This window comes from Lolium rigidum, chromosome 4, assembly GCF_022539505.1.
Source record: "Lolium rigidum isolate FL_2022 chromosome 4, APGP_CSIRO_Lrig_0.1, whole genome shotgun sequence".
NCBI lineage: Eukaryota > Viridiplantae > Streptophyta > Magnoliopsida > Poales > Poaceae > Lolium > Lolium rigidum.
In genome coordinates this window covers 22172776-22192046 of record NC_061511.1, presented here as the reverse complement: position 1 = coordinate 22192046, position 19271 = coordinate 22172776, and positions in this window count along the sequence as shown.

Genomic DNA, 19271 nt, shown 5'->3' with positions numbered 1-19271 from the left:
CGACGAAAAATACCCCTTAGCGGACGATTTTGAGACGTTGTCTATCAGAACTTTTCTTGTAGTGGGGGAAACTCTCCCGGTGTTGATTTCTACTTGTTATTGATGCTATTGAGTGAAACCATTGAACCAAGGTTATGTTCAGATTGTTATTCATCATCATATCACCTCTGATCATATTCCATATGATGTCTCGTGAGTAGTTCGTTTAGTTCTTGAGGACATGGGTGAAGTCTAAATGTTAGTAGTGAAGTATGGTTGAGTAATATTCAATGTTATGATATTTAAGTTGTGGTGTTATTCTTCTAGTGGTGTCGTGTGAACGTCGACTACACGACACTTCACCATTTATGAGCCTAGGGGAATGCATCTTGTACTCGTTTGCCAATTGCGGGGTTGCCGGAGTGACAGAAACCTAAGCCCCCGTTGGTATATCGATGCAGGAGGGATAGAAGGATCTCAGAGTTTAAGGCTGTGGTTAGATTTATCTTAATTATTTTCTTGTAGTTGCGGATGCTTGCAAGGGGTATAATCACAAGTATGTATTAGTCCTAGGAAGGGCGGTACATTAGCATAGGTTCACCCACACAACACTTATCAAAACAATGAAGATTAATCAGTTGTATGTAGCGAAAGCACTAGACTAAATTCCCGTGTGTCCTCAAGAACGTTTGGTCATTATAAGTAAACAAACCGGCTTGTCCTTTGTGCTAAAAAGGATTGGGCCACTCGTCGTAATTATTACTCTCGCACTTTACTTACTCGTACTTTATTCATCCGTTACATCAAAACCCCCGAATACTTGTCTGTGAGCATTTACAGTGAATCCTTCATTGAAACTGCTTGTCAACACCTTCTGCTCCTCGTTGGGATCGACATTCTTACTTATCGAAGATACTGCGATACACCCCCTATACTTGTGGGTCATCAAGCTTCAATGGTGAACATCAACATGTTGATCACATCATCCATATGACTCGTGTTCAACCTTTCGGTTTACTGTGTTCCGAGGCCATGTCTGTACATGCTAGGTTCGTCAAGCAAACCCAAGTATTTCCGCGTGTGCAACATGGATTACACCCGTTGTATGTGAACGTAGAATCTATCACATCCGATCATCACGAGATGCTTCAAAACGACGAACTGTAGCAACGGTGCATACGAGGGGAGAACACTTTATTGTCTTGATATTAATGTGAGGGATCATCTTATAATGCTACCGTCGCGATCTAAGCAAGATAAGATGCATAAAGGATTAACATCACATGCAATTCATAATGTGATATGATATGGCCCTTTAGTCTTTGCGCCTTTGATCTTTATCTCCAAAGTACGGACATGATCTCCATCATCAACGGGCATGATCTCCATTATCGTCGGCGTAGCGTCAAGGTCCATGGCGCCGTCTTCATGGTTGTTCACCACATGTAGCAACTATTACAACTACTTTTAAATAACACTACTACATGAAATATAAAGACAACCATAAGGCTCCTTCCGGTTGCCACAATACAATAATGATCATCTCATACATATTCATCATCACATCATGGCCATATCACATCACCAAACCCTGTAAAAACAAGTTAGACGCCTCTAATTTGGTTTGCATATTTTACGTGGTTTAGGGTTTTCGAGTAAGATCTAATCTACCTACGAACATGAACCACAACGGTGATACTAGTGTTGTCAATAGAAATAGTAGATTGAATCTTCACTATGGTGAGAGAGACAGACACCCGCAAAGCCACTTATGCAATACAAGTTGCATCTCGACTGTGGAGCAAATCTCATGAACGCGGTCATGTAAAGTTAGCCTGGGCCGCTTCATCTCACCATCCCGCAAGATGCAAAGTACACGAACTAAAGACAACAAAAACATCAACGCCCACAAAACTATTGTGTTCTACTCGTGCAACCAATCTATGCATAGACACGGCTCTGATACCACTGATGGGATTCGTAGCATAGAAAACAAAAATTTACCTACCGCAAGAACGAACAACAAGCCAATATCCAAACTAGAAGATGGTCGCAACAAGAAGATCATGAGACTAACCCTTGAAGATTTCCAAAGCCTACGAGATTAGATCTCGTTGTTGCATAAGAAGATCACTTGCCGCTTTCAAAAGCGCGTAGAAGATCTTGACGGTGTCACAGTCGGGCAACACCTCTGTACTCGGTCACATGTTCGCTGTTGATGACGACGTCCTTCTCCCCGTTCCAGCGGGCAGCGGATGTAGTAGATCCTCCTCGGAATCCCGCCAGCAAGACGGCGTGGTGGCGGTGGTGGCACTACTAGGAAAAGGCCTATAGATGAAAATAGCACTACCGGCGCACCAGCAAATCCATGCGCCGGTGGAAAAATACCGCCGGCGAGCCATGTTAGGCCGCGCCGGCGAAGAACCTATACTCGCCGGCGCACAAGCAAATTTAGTGCGCCGGGAATAAAATTCGAAGAATTCTGGTCGGAAACAAAAATCTGGGCACCTTACCCCGACGCACCTCTATGATGGTGCGCCGTGGTACACAATTTACCACCAGCGCACCACCATAGAGGTGCGCCGGGGTAAGGTGCCTAGATTGTTCTCTCCACCCCCCCCGAATCGCCTTTTCAGTTTTCGAAAAAATAAAAGAAAATGATAGAAAATTCAAAAAATAAAATCCTTTGAACTGCCCATGTATTATGTAATCTAGCTTTAATTAGAATTTGAAAAAATGAATTTCGATATATTATGCAAAATGGCGTCATCTTTCGGTAAAACGGGATTTCTGGTTGCATACGACCTCCGATGAAAAACTTTTTTATATCAAAATCTATCTACGCGAAATTTCCTATTCGAATTCGGACAAAAAATCGATTCGTCAATTGGAAAACAGAAACATGACTTTTTTCAGGTTTAAAATTTGGGTGAAAAAAATAAAAAATTTACCCCCGGCGCACCACCATACTAGGTGCGCCGGCGGTAAGCTGTACTATATATTCATGCCGGCCCTCCTCCCTCTTCTCTTTCCTCACTTCTCCCCCTTCTTCTCTTTCCCTCCTCCTCTTCTCCTTGCAATACTCACAGACGGCCTCCTCCTCCTACTACTCCGGTGACCTCCAACTACTCCGGTGACCTCCTACTACTCCGGCTCCGATGACCTCCTCCTCCTCCTCCGGTAATCTCCTCCACCTCGGGGCTCTACCTCCATCTCCGGCCTTCTCCTTCTCCTCCTCTTCCACCACCTCCACCTCCGGCCATCTTCTCCTCCTCCTCCTCCTCCTCCTCATCTCCTAAACCACAACCACCACCTCCGGCCTCATCCTCCTCCTCCTCCTCCTCCTCCTAAACCACCACCACCTCCGGCCTCATTCTCCTCCGGCGCGGCAACGACGACAAGGCGACGCACGGCCACTGTTTTCAAGGACCCGAGCTAGATGAACCCGAGCTAGATCTAGATCTAGATCTGGATCGGGATTTTTTTTGAATTTCGAAAAAACGTACCGCCGGCGCACCAGGCCTGGTTCGCCGGGGATAATTCATGTTGCTGATGGTGCACCAGCTGGTGCGCCGGCGGTAACTTGTTACCACCTGCCTGTTTGCACCGGCGGGCTCTGGTGCGCCGGCAATAGCCGTTTTTGGTGCGCCGGTAATAAGGCTTTTCCTTGTAGTGTGGTGGAGATCTCCGGCAGGGCTTCGCCTAAGCGTTACGGGAGAGAGGTGGAGGAGGGAGTGGTGCTAGGTTTTGAGAGAGGGGGCTCTCTTGGGCGCCGGCCTTGGGGAGCCCTGGGTGGTGCGGCCAACTTGTGTAGCCAGCCCCTCCCTCTCCTCCTCTTTATATAGGTGGAATCCCTGGGGTTTGCCCAAAGTCTTCGAATAAGACCCCAATTCAAAAACTGCCATATGGACGAAACCTAGAGGGACAGGGACTCTCCCCTTCCCCCCTTGTTGGCCGGCCAAGGAGGTGGAGTCCACCATGGACTCCACCCTCCCACTTGGTTGGCTGGTTAGGGTTGGTGGAGTCTAACCGGGACTCCACCTTCCATGGTGATTTCTTCCGGAAGATTCTAGAACATTCTAGCGCCTTCCATAAATGCACCGGATCATTTCCAAACTTGGAAAGTGACTTCCTATATATGAATATTATTCTCCTGACCATTCCGGATCTCCTCGTGATGTCCTGGATCCCATCCGAGACTCCAAACAAAATTCGAACTCCATTCCATATTCCATATCTACTTAAAACAACATCAAACCTTAAGTGTGTCACCCTACGGTTCGTGAACTATGCAGACATGGTTGAGACTTCTCTCCGACCAATAACCAATAGCGGGATCTGGAGATCCATAATGGCTCCCACATATTCAACGAAAACTTAGTGATCGATTGAACCATTTACATACGATACCGATTCCCTTTGTCACGCGATACTCTACTTGCCCGAGGTTCGATCATCGGTATCACGATACCTTGTTCAACCTCGTCACCGACAAGTACTCTTTACTCGTACCGTGGTATATCATCTCTTGTGAACCAGTCACATGCTTGCAAGCTAATCAGACGATATTCCACCGAAAGGGCCCAGAGTATATCTATCCGTCATCGGGATGGACAAATCCCACTCTTGATCCATATGCCTCAACTCACACTTTCCGAATACTTAATCCCATCTTTATAACCACCCCTTTACGCAGTGACGTTTGATGTAATCAAAGTACCCTTCCGGTATAAGTGATTTACATGATCTCATGGTCGAAGGACTAGGTAACTATGTATCGGAAGCTAATAGCAAGTTGAACTTAATGACGTGATCTTATGCTACGCTTATTTGGGTGTGTGTCCATTATATCATTCATCTAATGACATAACCTTGTTATTAATAACATACAATGTTCATGATCACGAAACCATGATAATCTATTAATCAACAAGCTAGTTATACAAGAGGCTTACTAGGGACTCCTTATTGTTTACATAACACATATGTATCAATGTTTCGGTTAATACAATTATAGCATGGTATGCAAACATTTATCATAAACAAAACGATATATTATAATAACCATTTTATTATTGCCTCTTGGTCATATCTCCAACAAAGACGTCGGCCTAGTCTAACGACGTTGCCTCGCCGTCATGGTGGAGACCCCCAGGGCCACATGCCCCAGTCTATGCCGATGGATTTTCTGTGCCGACGGCTAGACCCAACCTGTGGCGGCGGCCTTTTGCTGTGTCGATGGTGATCGTCGGACAAGTTGCATTTGCCCTATTCAAGCCCTGTGCCGATTGCCCCGACAAAATGTCATCGGCACAGAGCCTAGCCATCGGCACCTTATCTGTTCCCGTAGTGATGTATATAGACATATTTCGGTGTGAATATACACTTATGTATGTATGTATGTATGTATGTATGTATGTATGTATGTATGTATGTATGTATGTATGTATGTATGTATGTATGTATGTATGTATGTATGTATGTATGTATGTATGTATGTATGTATGTATGTATGTATGTATGTATGTATGTATGTATGTATGTATGTATGTATGTATGTATGTATGTATGTATGTATGTATGTATGTATGTATGTATGTATGTATGTATGTATCGTCCGATTCAACGATTAATCGGCCGATTAATCGCTACTTGATGGTCATCGATTAGCCGATAAACTCATTTATTGCCCGATTAACTCATTTATCACCCGATTAATCGCCCGATTTGTCTATTAATCGCTAATCGCCAGCCGACCGAGTTGACACCGATAAGCGATTTTCTTAACATTGCATGTATGTATGTATGGATGCATGCATGCATGCATGTATGTATGTATGTATGTATGTATGTATGTATGTATGTATGTATGTATGTATGTATGTATGTATGTATGTATGTATGTATGTATGTATGTATGTATGTATGTATGTATGTATGTATGTATGTATGTATGTATGTATGTATGTATGTATGTATGTATGTATGTATGTATGTATGTATGTATGTATGTATGTATGTATGTATGTATGTATGTATGTATGTATGTATGTATGTATGTATGTATGTATGTATGTATGTATGTATGTATGTATGTGTATGTATGTATGTATGTATGTATGTATGTATGTATGTATGTATGTATGTATGTATGTATGTATGTATGTATGTATGTATGTATGTATGTATGTATGTATGTATGTATGTATGTATGTATGTATGTATGTATGTATGTATGTATGTATGTATGTATGTATGTATGTATGTATGTATGTATGTTTGTTTGTTTCTTTGTTTGTTTGTAATCGTAATGAAATATCTAAAACATATTAATTCAGAACAAAGGGTGTACTATTTCATGTAGCATATCTTGAGCATATACTCCATATAAAACCATTCATTGACATGGACAATAACAACAACTACTACTAGTATCATCTCTGAACAAAACAATTGGTTGATTGCACTCATTCATTGCAAGTGTTGTTCATAAATCGAGTGCTAATCTAAGTTTAGTGTGGTTCCCAGCCAGGCGAGATTACTCTTTTTTTAAAACATAGTACAAATGAAGACACTCATTCACACATACGTATATACACTCACTGTTATAAATGCACGCACACCTTACCATACTTTGCATGAAACAGTGCATGAGCTACATCGGAAAAAGTTGAATGGAGTTATTCTAAAAATTGATTTTGAAAAGGCTTATGACAAAGTCAAATGGTCTTTCCTCCAACAGACACTCAGGATGAAAGGTTTTTCTGATGAGTGGCATTCTTTAATTCATAATTTTATTTTCGGTGGAAGTGTTGCTATCAAAGTCAACGATGATGTGGGCAATTACTTCCAAACGAAAAAGGGATTACGGCAAGGCGATCCATTATCTCCTATGTTATTCAACATAGTAGCGGATATGCTTGCTATTATTATCGAGCGCGCAAAGGTGGATGGTCTTATTGAGGGGGTAGTGCCACATCTTGTTGATGGTGGATTGTCTATCCTTCAATACGCTGATGACACAATTCTTTTTATGGAACACGATCTTGAAAAGGCTAAAAATCTTAAGTTGATCCTTTCAGCTTTTGAGAAGCTTTCAGGTCTTAAAATTAACTTCAATAAAAGTGAATTGTTTTGTTTCGGCGAAGCCCAAGATGAGGCCGCCTCGTATGCTGAACTTTTTGGTCTGCGGGATGGGTCGGCTTTCCTATCAGTTATCTAGGAATCCCGATTCATTATCGGCGTCTCACTTTAGCTGAATGGAAACATGTCGAGGAAAGACTTCAGAAACGCTTATCGAGTTGGAAAGGAAAGTTACTATCTCTAGGTGGTCGATTGGTTCTCATTAACTCAGTACTAAGCAATATGGTACCGTATATGATTTCCTTCTTCCAGCTTGCCTAAAGGGGTCTTGAAACGATTGGATTATTTCCGATCTAGGTTCTTTTGGCAAGGAGATAGTGAGAAAAAGAAATATCGATTGGCTAAATGGAATGTAGTTTGCCGTCCAAAAGACCAGGGAGGACTTGGGATTCATGATCTTCACGTCAAGAACCGAGCCCTCCTTGGAAAATGGTTATTCAAGCTTCTTTCAGAAGAAGGTATATGGCAAACAATTCTCAAAAGAAAGCTTGTCCCAGGTCTTTTGGAAACCTGGTGACTCACACTTCTGGGCTGGACTTATGGCGACGAAGAAATTCTTCTTCCCATATACATCTTTCTCTATCAAGGATGGATCTCAGATACGTTTCTGGGAAGATAAGTGGTTAGGCAACACTACCCTTCGGGAACAAGATCCAAACTTTTATATAGTATTGTACGCCACAAGTCTGATACCATTGCAACGGTGATGCAAAATTCACCATTGGCGATGGCATTCAGACGTGACCTAATAGGGCCAAGACTTGCATCTTGGAATACGCTACTTCAACGACTCGAGAGGGTCCAGTTGTCGCATGGGTCTGATGTGGTTCGATGGAATCTTAAAGAGAATGGTAAATTCTCTGTTGATTCTATGTATAATGCGTTGATTCAATCTGATACGCCAGTTGAAAAAAACAAAAAGATATGGTGTATGAAGATTCCTTTAAAGACGAAGGTCTTTGCCTGGTATCTTCGTAGAGGGGTCATTCTTACTAAGGATAATCTTGTGAAACGTAATTGGCAAGGTAGTAAAAAGTGTGTTTTTTGTCTTCATGATGAGACTATCAATCACCTTTTTTCCAATGTCAATTTGCGAGATCTATATTGTCAATAACCCAAATAGGTTCTACCTTGTACCCACCTCGGAGCGTTGCGCATCTTTTTGGTAGCTGGCTCAACGGGGTGGAGCGTAGGTTCAAAAAATTTATTCGGGTGGGGGCGATCGCCATTATTTGGTCGCTATGGCTATGTAGAAATGACAAGATTTTCCATGATATTAACTCTCCTTGTTTGCAGGTTATCTACCGGTCCACCGCTTTGCTCCGTTCGTGGTCTTTGCTTCAACGAGCAGAGAGTCGCGACCTCTTTATGGAGGTATCTACACGATTGGAGGATGTGGCGAAGGATATTTTTTCCCAACATGGATGGCGGCGTAATCTACGGATAGAGCCTCCCGCGTCTTAGGCGTGCGTCCTCATATTGTTATTTCAGCTATTGTAACAAGACTGGTACTTTGATGTGTGTGTGCGGCTGTGTGCATCATGTTATGCAGAGGCTGGGTGTAATACTTTTCTAAAGTAATGAAAGCGCCCTTTATCGAAAAAAATACGAGCAGTTTCGAGAGACTAAGTTTAAGAAACTGATCTGACGAATCTTAAGATTGATGAAGCTACTTTAGAAATTAGAATATGCTTGACGCCGAATCCCCTCCCTGACAATCGAGCGCTTGAGCAATCACTTTTCATGGCGCGGAAGCGCTCGCGAAGCGAGTCAATTCCCTTTTTATCACTTAGTGTTTTAATTGCGTTCACACGTATTCACACTAACGACCTTCTATTACTACTTTGCAAGTTGCATGTAGCCAAGAGCGTTCACACCGCATGCATGCACATGCACAGATCATCTCATGGATTTGCATTTAATGAGCGTTCACACTTTCATAAGCCGTTGCATGCATACACATAGCATATCACTCTTTTTCTTCAGCACGAGGTAGGCTCTCAATTCTCTTTTTGCAATTCCCTTTTGCAATTCCCTTTTGGGTTTTATTTTCATACGGTAATTCATATTTAATGGGGTCCTTTTGCAATTCCCTTTTTCGGGTCAATGGTTTTTAAGGGGAAAATAACGGGTGGGAAGATCCACTTGCAACTCAAATGAACTACCACTTGCTACTCAAATTAAGTACTCGTTTTAAGTTGTAAGCTAACAAAAGTTGCTAAAATATTCTAAATGAAATTTACTTTTTAGGGTTGCTAGGTATTTATATTTACCGTTGATAAATAACGGGGCACCGGGTTGATAACTTGTAAACAAAAAAAGAGCTGCTACATTTTTTAAATTAAATTAAATTTTTAGGGTTGATATTTATTTATATTTTACCATTGATAAATAGCGGGTCACCGGGTTGATAGCTTGTAAACTAAAAGAGAGTCGCTAAAATATTCTAAATGAAATACTTTTTAGGGTTATTATTTATTTATTTTTACAGCTTGATAAATAACGAGGCACCAGGTTGATAGCTTGTAAAATAAAATAAAATATTCGCTAAAATATTCTAAATGAAATACTTTTTAGGATTGGTAGTTATTTTATAATTACCATTGATAAATAACGGAGCACCGGGTTGATAACTTGTAAAATAAAAAGAGTCGCCAAAATATTCGAAATGATCAAGTTAGATTTTTAGGGTTGGTAGTTATTTATATTTACCGTTGATAAATAACAGGACACCGGGTTGATAGCTTCTAAACTAAAAAATATTCGGTAAAATGTTTAAAATAAAATAAACTTTCGGGTTGATAATTTTATACATTTACCATTGATCACTCAAGTACGGAGGGGTTGATTATTCGAATAGGAGAGGGTTGATAACTTTTAGCCAGAAAAAAAGTTTCTCGAAACATATCAACATGGGTGCTAGTTTTGAAGATCTCGTCGAGACGGATTTATTGGTGAAAGCGGATCTTAATTTGGAGTTGTCGCTTGAAAGTTAAAACGTTTTGAATTTTGAAATTTGGAAAAGATTCCACCGACATCAGCAGATTTGTCTATTTGTGCATGCATGCGTAACTTTCCCTCAATACCCCGCACCAGGTTGATAATTTTATACATTTACCGTTGATCACTTAAGTACGGAGGGGTTGATTATTCGAATAGGAGAGGGTTGATAACTTTTAGCCGAAAAAAGTTTCTCAAACATATCAACATGGGTGCTAGTTTTGAAGATCTCGTCGAGACGAATTTATTGGTGAAAGCGGATCTTAATTTGGAGTTGTCGTTTGAAAGTTAAAACATTTTGAATTTTGAAATTTGGAAAAGATTCCGCCGACATCGCAGATTCGTTCTGTTTCTACATGCATGCGTAACTTTCCTCAATACCCCGCACCAGGTTGATAATTTTATACATTTACCGTTGATCACTCAAGTATCGAGGGATTGATTATTCGAATAGGAGAGGGTTGATAACTTTTAGCTGTAAAAAGTTTCTCAAACATATCAACATGGGTGCTAGTTTTGAAGATCTCGTCGAGACGGATTTATTGGTGAAAGCGGATCTTAATTTGGAGTTGTCGTTTGAAAGTTAAAACGTTTTGAAATTTCAAATTTGGAAAAGATTCCGTCGACATCGCAGAATTCGTCTTTTGTGTACATGCATGCGAAGTTTCCTCAATAGCCTCGCACCAGAGTTGATAATTTTATACATTTACCGCTGATCACTCAAGTACGGAGGGGTTGATTATTCGAATAGGAGAGGGTTGATAACTTTTAGTCGAAAAAAATTTCTCGAAATATATCAACATGGGTGCTAGTTTTGAAGACCTCGTCGAGACGGATTTATTGGTGAAAACAGATCTTAAATCGGAGTTGTCGTTTGTGAGATAAAACGTTTTGAGTTTTGAAATTTGGAAAAGATTCCGCTTACATCAGCAGATTCGTCTGTTTCAACATGCATGCAGAACTTTCTCTTAATAGCCTTCACTACAGTCCAAAATTTGCCAAAAATGGAATTTTTTTTTGGTTGGAAACCGATCGCTTAATCCCTGCCTAGCGCTTCTAGCTAGGGCAGCCCGCTTGACGCGCTGCTTCCGGGGAAGTTCCGATCGATCGTGTGGCTCTTCTGGATCCCCATGATTCTACCAAATCTGCTAAATATAGTAAGATCAGAAAATATTGGGCTACTTGTAGTAGTTTATTAAATCCGAACGGGAGGGGGACAATCATTGTCTATGTTAACTAATCTCTTGGACCACCATCATTTTAATTTATTCTACTCCTTGTGTGGGATGGAGAAATGGTCTTAACATTGTTGTCGTGTTTCCCGCCAAGTTTTTGTACATACGTGAAAATTTACCAACACTAGTCTTACCATTGGGATTTGGAAGGAACCATTGTTTTGGTTGGCTAAGTCAAATTCACATGGATGTGTATGTGACTGTCAGCACGATCAGCCATCTATCCTAAGGTAGATAGAGGAAAACTTCTAATTATGTCTGAGGCCAGACGGGCGGCTGCTACGAGAAATGTATTTTAAAATGTTGCAAGTTCTTGACCATGTGCACGATAAATTATTAACCTAAGCAACAAGTTGTGACCAACCACATTTTGCTCTACTAGTTAGTACCACTACTTAGAGTTCACACCAATTCACACGCTGCTTTCACAAGCACGTAGCTGTTGAATATAGAACCCTGTTCTATCACGAGCCAAGATCCAATTAACCTTATTGCAGATATGCTCATTTCTTCACCAACAAGTATATATGCACTTTTTTCAAATGCAAATTTATGGTGACTTGTTCCGTCCGAACCCTATACTGCAGAAGGTGTCTTGGCTTGACATCACTGGATGTATGAATCTAGTCGAAACAAGCATGGAGAGGAAGATGCGCTGGTTGTTGGAAATGAAGCTGGCGGCAGTCGAGAGGAAGTGAGGAAGAAAATACACGCTACGACATAAGAGAAATCAAAAGTCAAGGTTACACACAAAAATAGAGAAAAACATGAATACTTTGTTCTCAATGCTAGAGAGAGGTCCGGCGCAATATGATTGTCTTTTTTCGTGTGAGGTGACTCGCGCTAACTCCAACTTTCATATGGTTAACCGCGTCTCTCTATAGATCGACATGCGACCGATGTGGTTTCATGTACGTACATCCGTCTGCTCTTATGTTGAGAGCCATGTCATAGCGGTAAATATGTACAAGTGGAGCGTGCATGTTCATTGTGTTCTAAGGTCGGGCATAATGTGGAGAGGATCATAAAATAGTATCATGAATGCAATATGCACAAATATTATATACCAATATCCCAGTGTCATCATATTTACTTAGTTGGAATCTCAATACAAAGATATGTACAAGTTCTACATGTCATTAAATTTTATAGTTCCATGCACTGTCATGTTGTGGCATAGAAAGAAAGATATCACCATTATAAATGATACATATTGCATAAGACGGACAAACAATCTTTTCCACCCCTCATGAGAAAAAAGGACGGCAACCGAGTGTTCCACGTGTAGAACTTCTTCCCGTGTCAAAAGATTCAGATCAACTCAAGGATTCAATGGATCAACTTCGGCTATAGGGCCCTAGTTTTTAAAGCACATGCACTAAGACTTTCTGACTATCATCAACATCCCCACACCGGCTCTGGCAGTGGTAATGGTCGTTAGATGATACAAGAACCTCGATGTAAGCTTAATTATGTTTGGAACGCTTTGAACTTCTTGTGAACTTCTGTAATAGATCTGGATTTTTTTTTGCAAAAAGTAATACATGTTGCATGCATAGACAAACTGTTCCTGTAATTGCCCCGCTGGGCCAAATTGCCAATGTCATGTCCGGTCAAGTTGCTTGTGGGAGACATTTTGCGTGGTTTGGAAACACATGTGATGGATTAGTTCCGACCTGATTAATCCAAACTACAAAAGTGCAGGCGATGCCTTTTCGTACTTTAGTTCCGTATGAGGCCGTACAGACAGTGAAACATGAACCAGCGGCTTTTTATTTCAGTTACTTTTGCTTGTTATAACTAAGTATTTGAGATCGAACGAGCAAAGAGCAGGTGAGCCCTGACAACGATCCGACGACCACGAGGAAGCTTCCCCGTTACTTTTCGATCGAACGTTCAAATTATCCTCGCCTTAATCTCAACCTCCAACACATTAGCATATTTCTCAATGTCTCCATCAGCTGCTCTGAACAAAATATTTACTACTAAGGAGGAACTATATAAGATAGTTTGTTGTAAGGGCCAGGGGGCGAGATGTAGAGAAAGAAAATAGAAACCAAGCTGACGCAAGGAAGCTCGATCTACAGCTGCATCTAATCAATTACCCTATCAAATGTCTGCGTAATATTAGGAAAGAATTAATCAAATGGAAACAGCTAAAGTTGAAGGACGGATCTGATTGTTGGTGTAGAAATATATATGCTCTGTGTCAGAAAAAGGAGACATGCGAGATCGATCACTGGAGTGCTACTTGGATGATTAAGGGCCTAATCAAAGATTGATGCGACCCCCCAGGCAAGAATTATTCGATTTTGTGGGCGTGGACACGGTCTAGCTTAAGCTGTCCCTCTCCTTCCCTTGAGCTTCCTAATCGTACGGATACCAAACTAAAGTCAGTGATCGAGAATAAATTAAGGCCATAAAGCGCTACTTAACACACTTGTTTTTTTACATTTAGTTTTTTTAAGGGAACATTTAATTTTACCTCCTATTCGCAATTTTTTACGAAGTTTACATCAAGTACATTTTTTGCCCAATTTTTTTTTTATCACTTACTCCATCCGTTTCGTATTAATTATCAAGTTGTTGATGTAGTACTACAAAGCTATACTAAATCAATATGAAACGAAGTGAGTAGTTGTGATATGTTAAGATGACTTTTACTCTGTTTGATTTATTAACTTTTCCCAAACCAACAGGGCGAACATTGCGTTCAGACAACTTTGTTGCTGGCCAACTTATTCACTAAGGAAGTATACGATATAGAGCATTGTGGCGCAACTTGCTGGCTAGCCGCACATGTTGAGCCAAAATTGACACAAATTCATACAGTTTGATGATATTTGACATATTAAGCCAAGTATTTTGGTCATGCCGCCCAAACAAGCAGATCTATCTTTTCATCATGGATAATCGTAGTTGCATTGGGATAGAAGCTATCACAATGGCGATGTAAATTGTCACAAGATTTTTTATGTAGGATTTACATTGTTACAAGATCACAACAACAAAAAACTAGACCAATGGGAGGAGGAACGCCCATGATTTTGCAATAAAGAGAGAGGTGAGCCTTGAAACCTAGCTGGCTAGCTCACCATCCCATGTGCTAGCTAGTAAGATCATGACTAACAGGCAATAGAAACAGTAGAATGTTCTCTATTAGAAAATATATGTCACAACAAACTAGTGTATACCTTGATTGGAAATTTAAACCAGAACCCCCAACACCTGAAAAGTTCAACAAATTTTTGCCGAAAAAACTTGTGTGCGTGTCTTTTCCAGCGGCTTGCTTACCCATCGAAGGATAACGTGGCTGTCAAATTTACTTATACAGTAGCAAGCCATGCAACAAACGCAGTAGATGAACAAAGATGAGCAGAGGCCATCTTGTCGACTATGCATATGCACAACAGTTCATTGTATATTAGGTAAAAAATGGTTCTAAGCAGAAAACAACGACGATGACTAGAGTCTAGACAGATCGACAGACAGATCGATCGCTGCATGAACACAACAGATGCAATTATATATACAGATCGCACGCACGTGAGGGCCCTGTACCTCTGCCCGGAGCGAAACAAACACATCGAATAAGGATCACTCGGACGAACAAGTCGAGGCAGGTTTGGTCGGACAAATGCAAGCGGGATCGAATTAGCCACGCGAGTGCATGTGCAATGCAAGCTGGCTCTGCCACTATCACGAGTGGCTTGCGTTAATTTAGCCGCGACCTGGGGGACAGCAAGGGCTGTCCGTCCCTGTGTTTCGTTCATGTCGGGCACGTACGTGCAAGCGCAAGGATGGAGAAGAATAAGCAAACCTGGCCATGCTGGAAGAAACACAGTCATGTGCTACTGATTCGCACACTCAACTTGTCTGCTAAACAGATGCAAACCAATAAGAATCGAGTAGTACTTATATCATTGTAACTTCTCCCAAGATATAGAGTCAATAGCATAAAACCACCATTTTGATGGTGAAATTTACCGTATGGTACCACTTTACATTTGCGGGACAAAAAACCACCACATTTTGCTCAGTTTTTTCCGGAATGCGCTAAACGTGAATTGAACGCGAATTGACAGGGAATCTGACAGGTGGGTCCTATTGTCAGCGCTGAGGTGGCAACACTATGCAGTAAGATGTGGACAGAGGGCCCACATGTCCCAGTTATCAGGCTGATTTAATAAAAAAATCCCAAAAAAAACCCCATCACCTCCCCCACCGGCTCACCCCCACCAGAGGTACCCGCCGCCTCCCCCACTGGGTCACCCCCACCACCGCCGGCGCTCGCCGCCGCCGGCGAGGTAAGACGCCACCCTCCAAGCACGACGGGAACTGCCCCTGCATCTCCCGCGCCGTCGCTCCCCTGCATCTCCCGCGCCGTGATGCGTGCAGTTGACACGTCCGTTGGGAACCCCAAGAGGAAGGTGTGATGCGCACAGCGGCAAGTTTCCCTCAGTAAGAAACCAAGGTTTAATCGAACCAGTAGGAGTCAAGAAGCACGTTGAAGGTTGATGGCGGCGGATGTAGTGCGGCACAACACCGTAGATTCCGGCGCCAACGTGGAACCCGCACAACACAACCAAAGTACTTTGCCCCAACGAAACAAGCTGAGGTTGTCAATCTCACCGGCTTGTCAGTAACAAAGGATTAACCGTATTGTGTGGAAGATGATTGTTTGCGTAAAACAAGAGAACAAGATTGCGAGAGATTGTATTTCAAGTATAGAGAATTGGACCGGGGTCCACAGCTCACTAGAGGTGTCTCTCCCATAAGATAAACAAGATGTTGGGTGAACAAATTACAGCTTGGGCAATTGACAAATAAAGAGGGCATGACCATGCACATACATATTATGATGAGTATAGTGAGATTTAATTGGGCATTACGACAAAGTACATAGACCGCCATCCAACCGCATCTATGCCTAAAAAGTCCACCTTCAGAGTTATCATCCGAACCCCTCCAAGTATTAAGTTGCTAACAACGTGACAATTGCATTAAGTATTGCGCGTAATGTAACTAGTAACTACATCCTTGAACATAGCACTAATGTTTTATCCCTAGTGGCAACAAGACATCCACAACCTTAGAACTTTCCGTCACCGTCCCGCATATCAATGGAGGCATGAACCCACTATCGAGCATAAATACTCCCTCTTGGAGTTACAAGCATCTACTTGGCCGCAGCATCTACTAGTAACGGAGAGCATGCAAGATCATAAACAACACATAGACATAACTTTGATAATCAACATAACAAGTATTCTCTATTCATCGGATCCCAACAAACGCAACATATAGAATTACAGTATAGATGATCTTGATCATGTTAGGCAGCTCACAAGATCCGACAATGATAGCACAATGGGGAGAAGACAACCATCTAGCTACCGCTATGGACCCATAGTCCAGGGTAGACTACTCACACATCACTCCGAGGCGACCATGGCGGCGTAGAGTCCTCCGGGAGATGATTCCCCTCTCCGCGCAGGTGCCGGAGGCGATCTCCTCGGATCCCCCGAGATGGGATCGGCGGCGGCGGCGTCTCGCAAGGTTTTCCGTATCGTGGCTCTCTGCATCGGGGGTTTCGCGACGAAGGCTTTAAGTAGGCGGAAGGGCAACACGGGGGGGCCACACGAGGGCCCCACACGCCGTGGCCGCGCGGCCAGGGCCGTGCCGCGCCGCCCTATTGTGTCGGCGCCTCGTGGCCCCACTTCATTTCCCCTTCGGTCTTCCGGAAGCTTCGTGCAAAAATAGGACCCCGGGCGTTGATTTCGTCCAATTCCGAGAATATTTCTTTACTAGGATTTTCGAAACCAAAAACAGCGTAGAAACAAAGAATCGGCTCTTCGGCATCTCGTTAATAGGTTAGTGCCGGAAAATGCATAAATACGACATATAATGTGTATAAAACATGTAGATATCATCAATAATGTGGCATGGAACATAAGAAATTATCGATACGTCGGAGACGTATCGCATCCCCAAGCTTAGTTCTCGCCGTCCCGAGCGGTAAACGATAACAAAGATAATTTCTGGAGTGACATGCCATCATAACCTTGATCATACTATTGTAAGCATATGTAATGAATGCAGCGATCAAAACAATGGTAATGACATGAGTAAACAAATGAATCATAAAGCAAAGATTTTTCATGAATAGTACATCAAGACAAGCATCAATAAGTCTTGCATAAGAGTTAACTCATAAAGCAATAAATCAAAGTAAAGGTATTGAAACAACACAAAAGAAGATTAAGTTTCAGCGGTTGCTTTCAACTTATAACATGTATATCTCATGGATATTGTCAATGTAAAGTAATATAACAAGTGCAATATGCAAGTATGTAGGAATCAATGCATAGTTCACACAAGTATTTGCTTCTTGAGGTGGAGAGAAATAGGTGAACTGACTCAACATGAAATTAAAAGAAAGGTCCTTCAAAGAGGAAAGCATCGATTGCTATATTTGTGCTAGAGCTTTGGTTTTGAAAACATGAAACAATTTTGTCAACGGTAGAAATAAAGCATATGAGTTATGTAAATTATATCTTACAAGTTGCAAGCCTCATGCATAGTGTACTAATAGTGCCCGCACCTTGTCCTAATTAGCTTGGACTACCGGGATCATCGCAATACACATGTTTTAACCAAGTGTCACAAAGGGTACCTCCATGCCGCCCGTACAAAGGTCTAAGGAGAAAGCTCGCATTTTGGATTTCTCGCTTTTGATTATTCTCAACTTAGACATCCATACCGGGACAACATGGACAACAGATAATGGACTCCTCTTTAATGCATAAGCATGTAGCAACAATTAGTGTTCTCATATGAGATTGAGGATATATGTCCAAAACTCGAAACTTCCACCATGATTCATGGCTTTAGTTAGCGGCCCAATGTTCTTCTCTAACAATATGCATGCTCTAACCATTAAGTGGTAGATCTCCCTTACTTCGCACAAGACGGACATGCATAGCAACTCACATGATATTCAACAAAGAGTAGTTGATGGCGTCCCCAGAAGCATGGTTATCGCACAACAAGCAACTTAATAAGAGATAAAGTGCATAAGTACATATTCAATACCACAATAGTTTTTAAGGCTATTTTGTCCCATGAGCTATATATTGTAAAGGCGAATGATGGAAATTTAAAGGTAGCACTCAAACAATTTACTTTGGAATGGCGGAGAAATACCATGTAGTAGGTAGGTATGGTGGACACAAATGGCATAGTGGTTGGCTCAAGGATTTTGGATGCATGAGAAGTATTCCCTCTCGATACAAGGTTTAGGCTAGCAAGGTTATTTGAAACAAACACAAGGATGAACCGGTGCAGCAAAACTCACATAAAAGACATATTGTAAACATTATAAGACTCTACACCGTCTTCCTTGTTGTTCAAAACTCAATACTAGAAATTATCTAGACTTTAGAGAGACGAAATATGCAAACCAAATTTTAGCAAGCTCTATGTATTTCTTCATTAATGGGTGCACAGTATATGATGCAAGAGCTTAAACATGAGCACAACAATTGCCAAGTATCAAATTATTCAAGACATTTTAGAATTACTACATGTAGCATTTCCCGATTCCAACCATATAACAATTTAACGAAAAAGATTCAACCTTCGCCATGAATACTATGAGTAAACCCTAAGGACATATTTGTCCATATGCAACAGCGGAGCGTGTCTCTCTCCCACACAATGAATGCTAGGATCCATTTTATTCAAACAAAAACAAAAAAACAAACCGACGCTCCAAGCAAAGTACATAAGATGTGACTGAATAAAAATATAGTTTCGGGGAGGAACCCGATGATGTTGTCGATGAAGAAGGGGATGCCTTGGGCATCCCCAAGCTTAGACGCTTGAGTCTTCTTAAAATATGCAGGGGTGAAC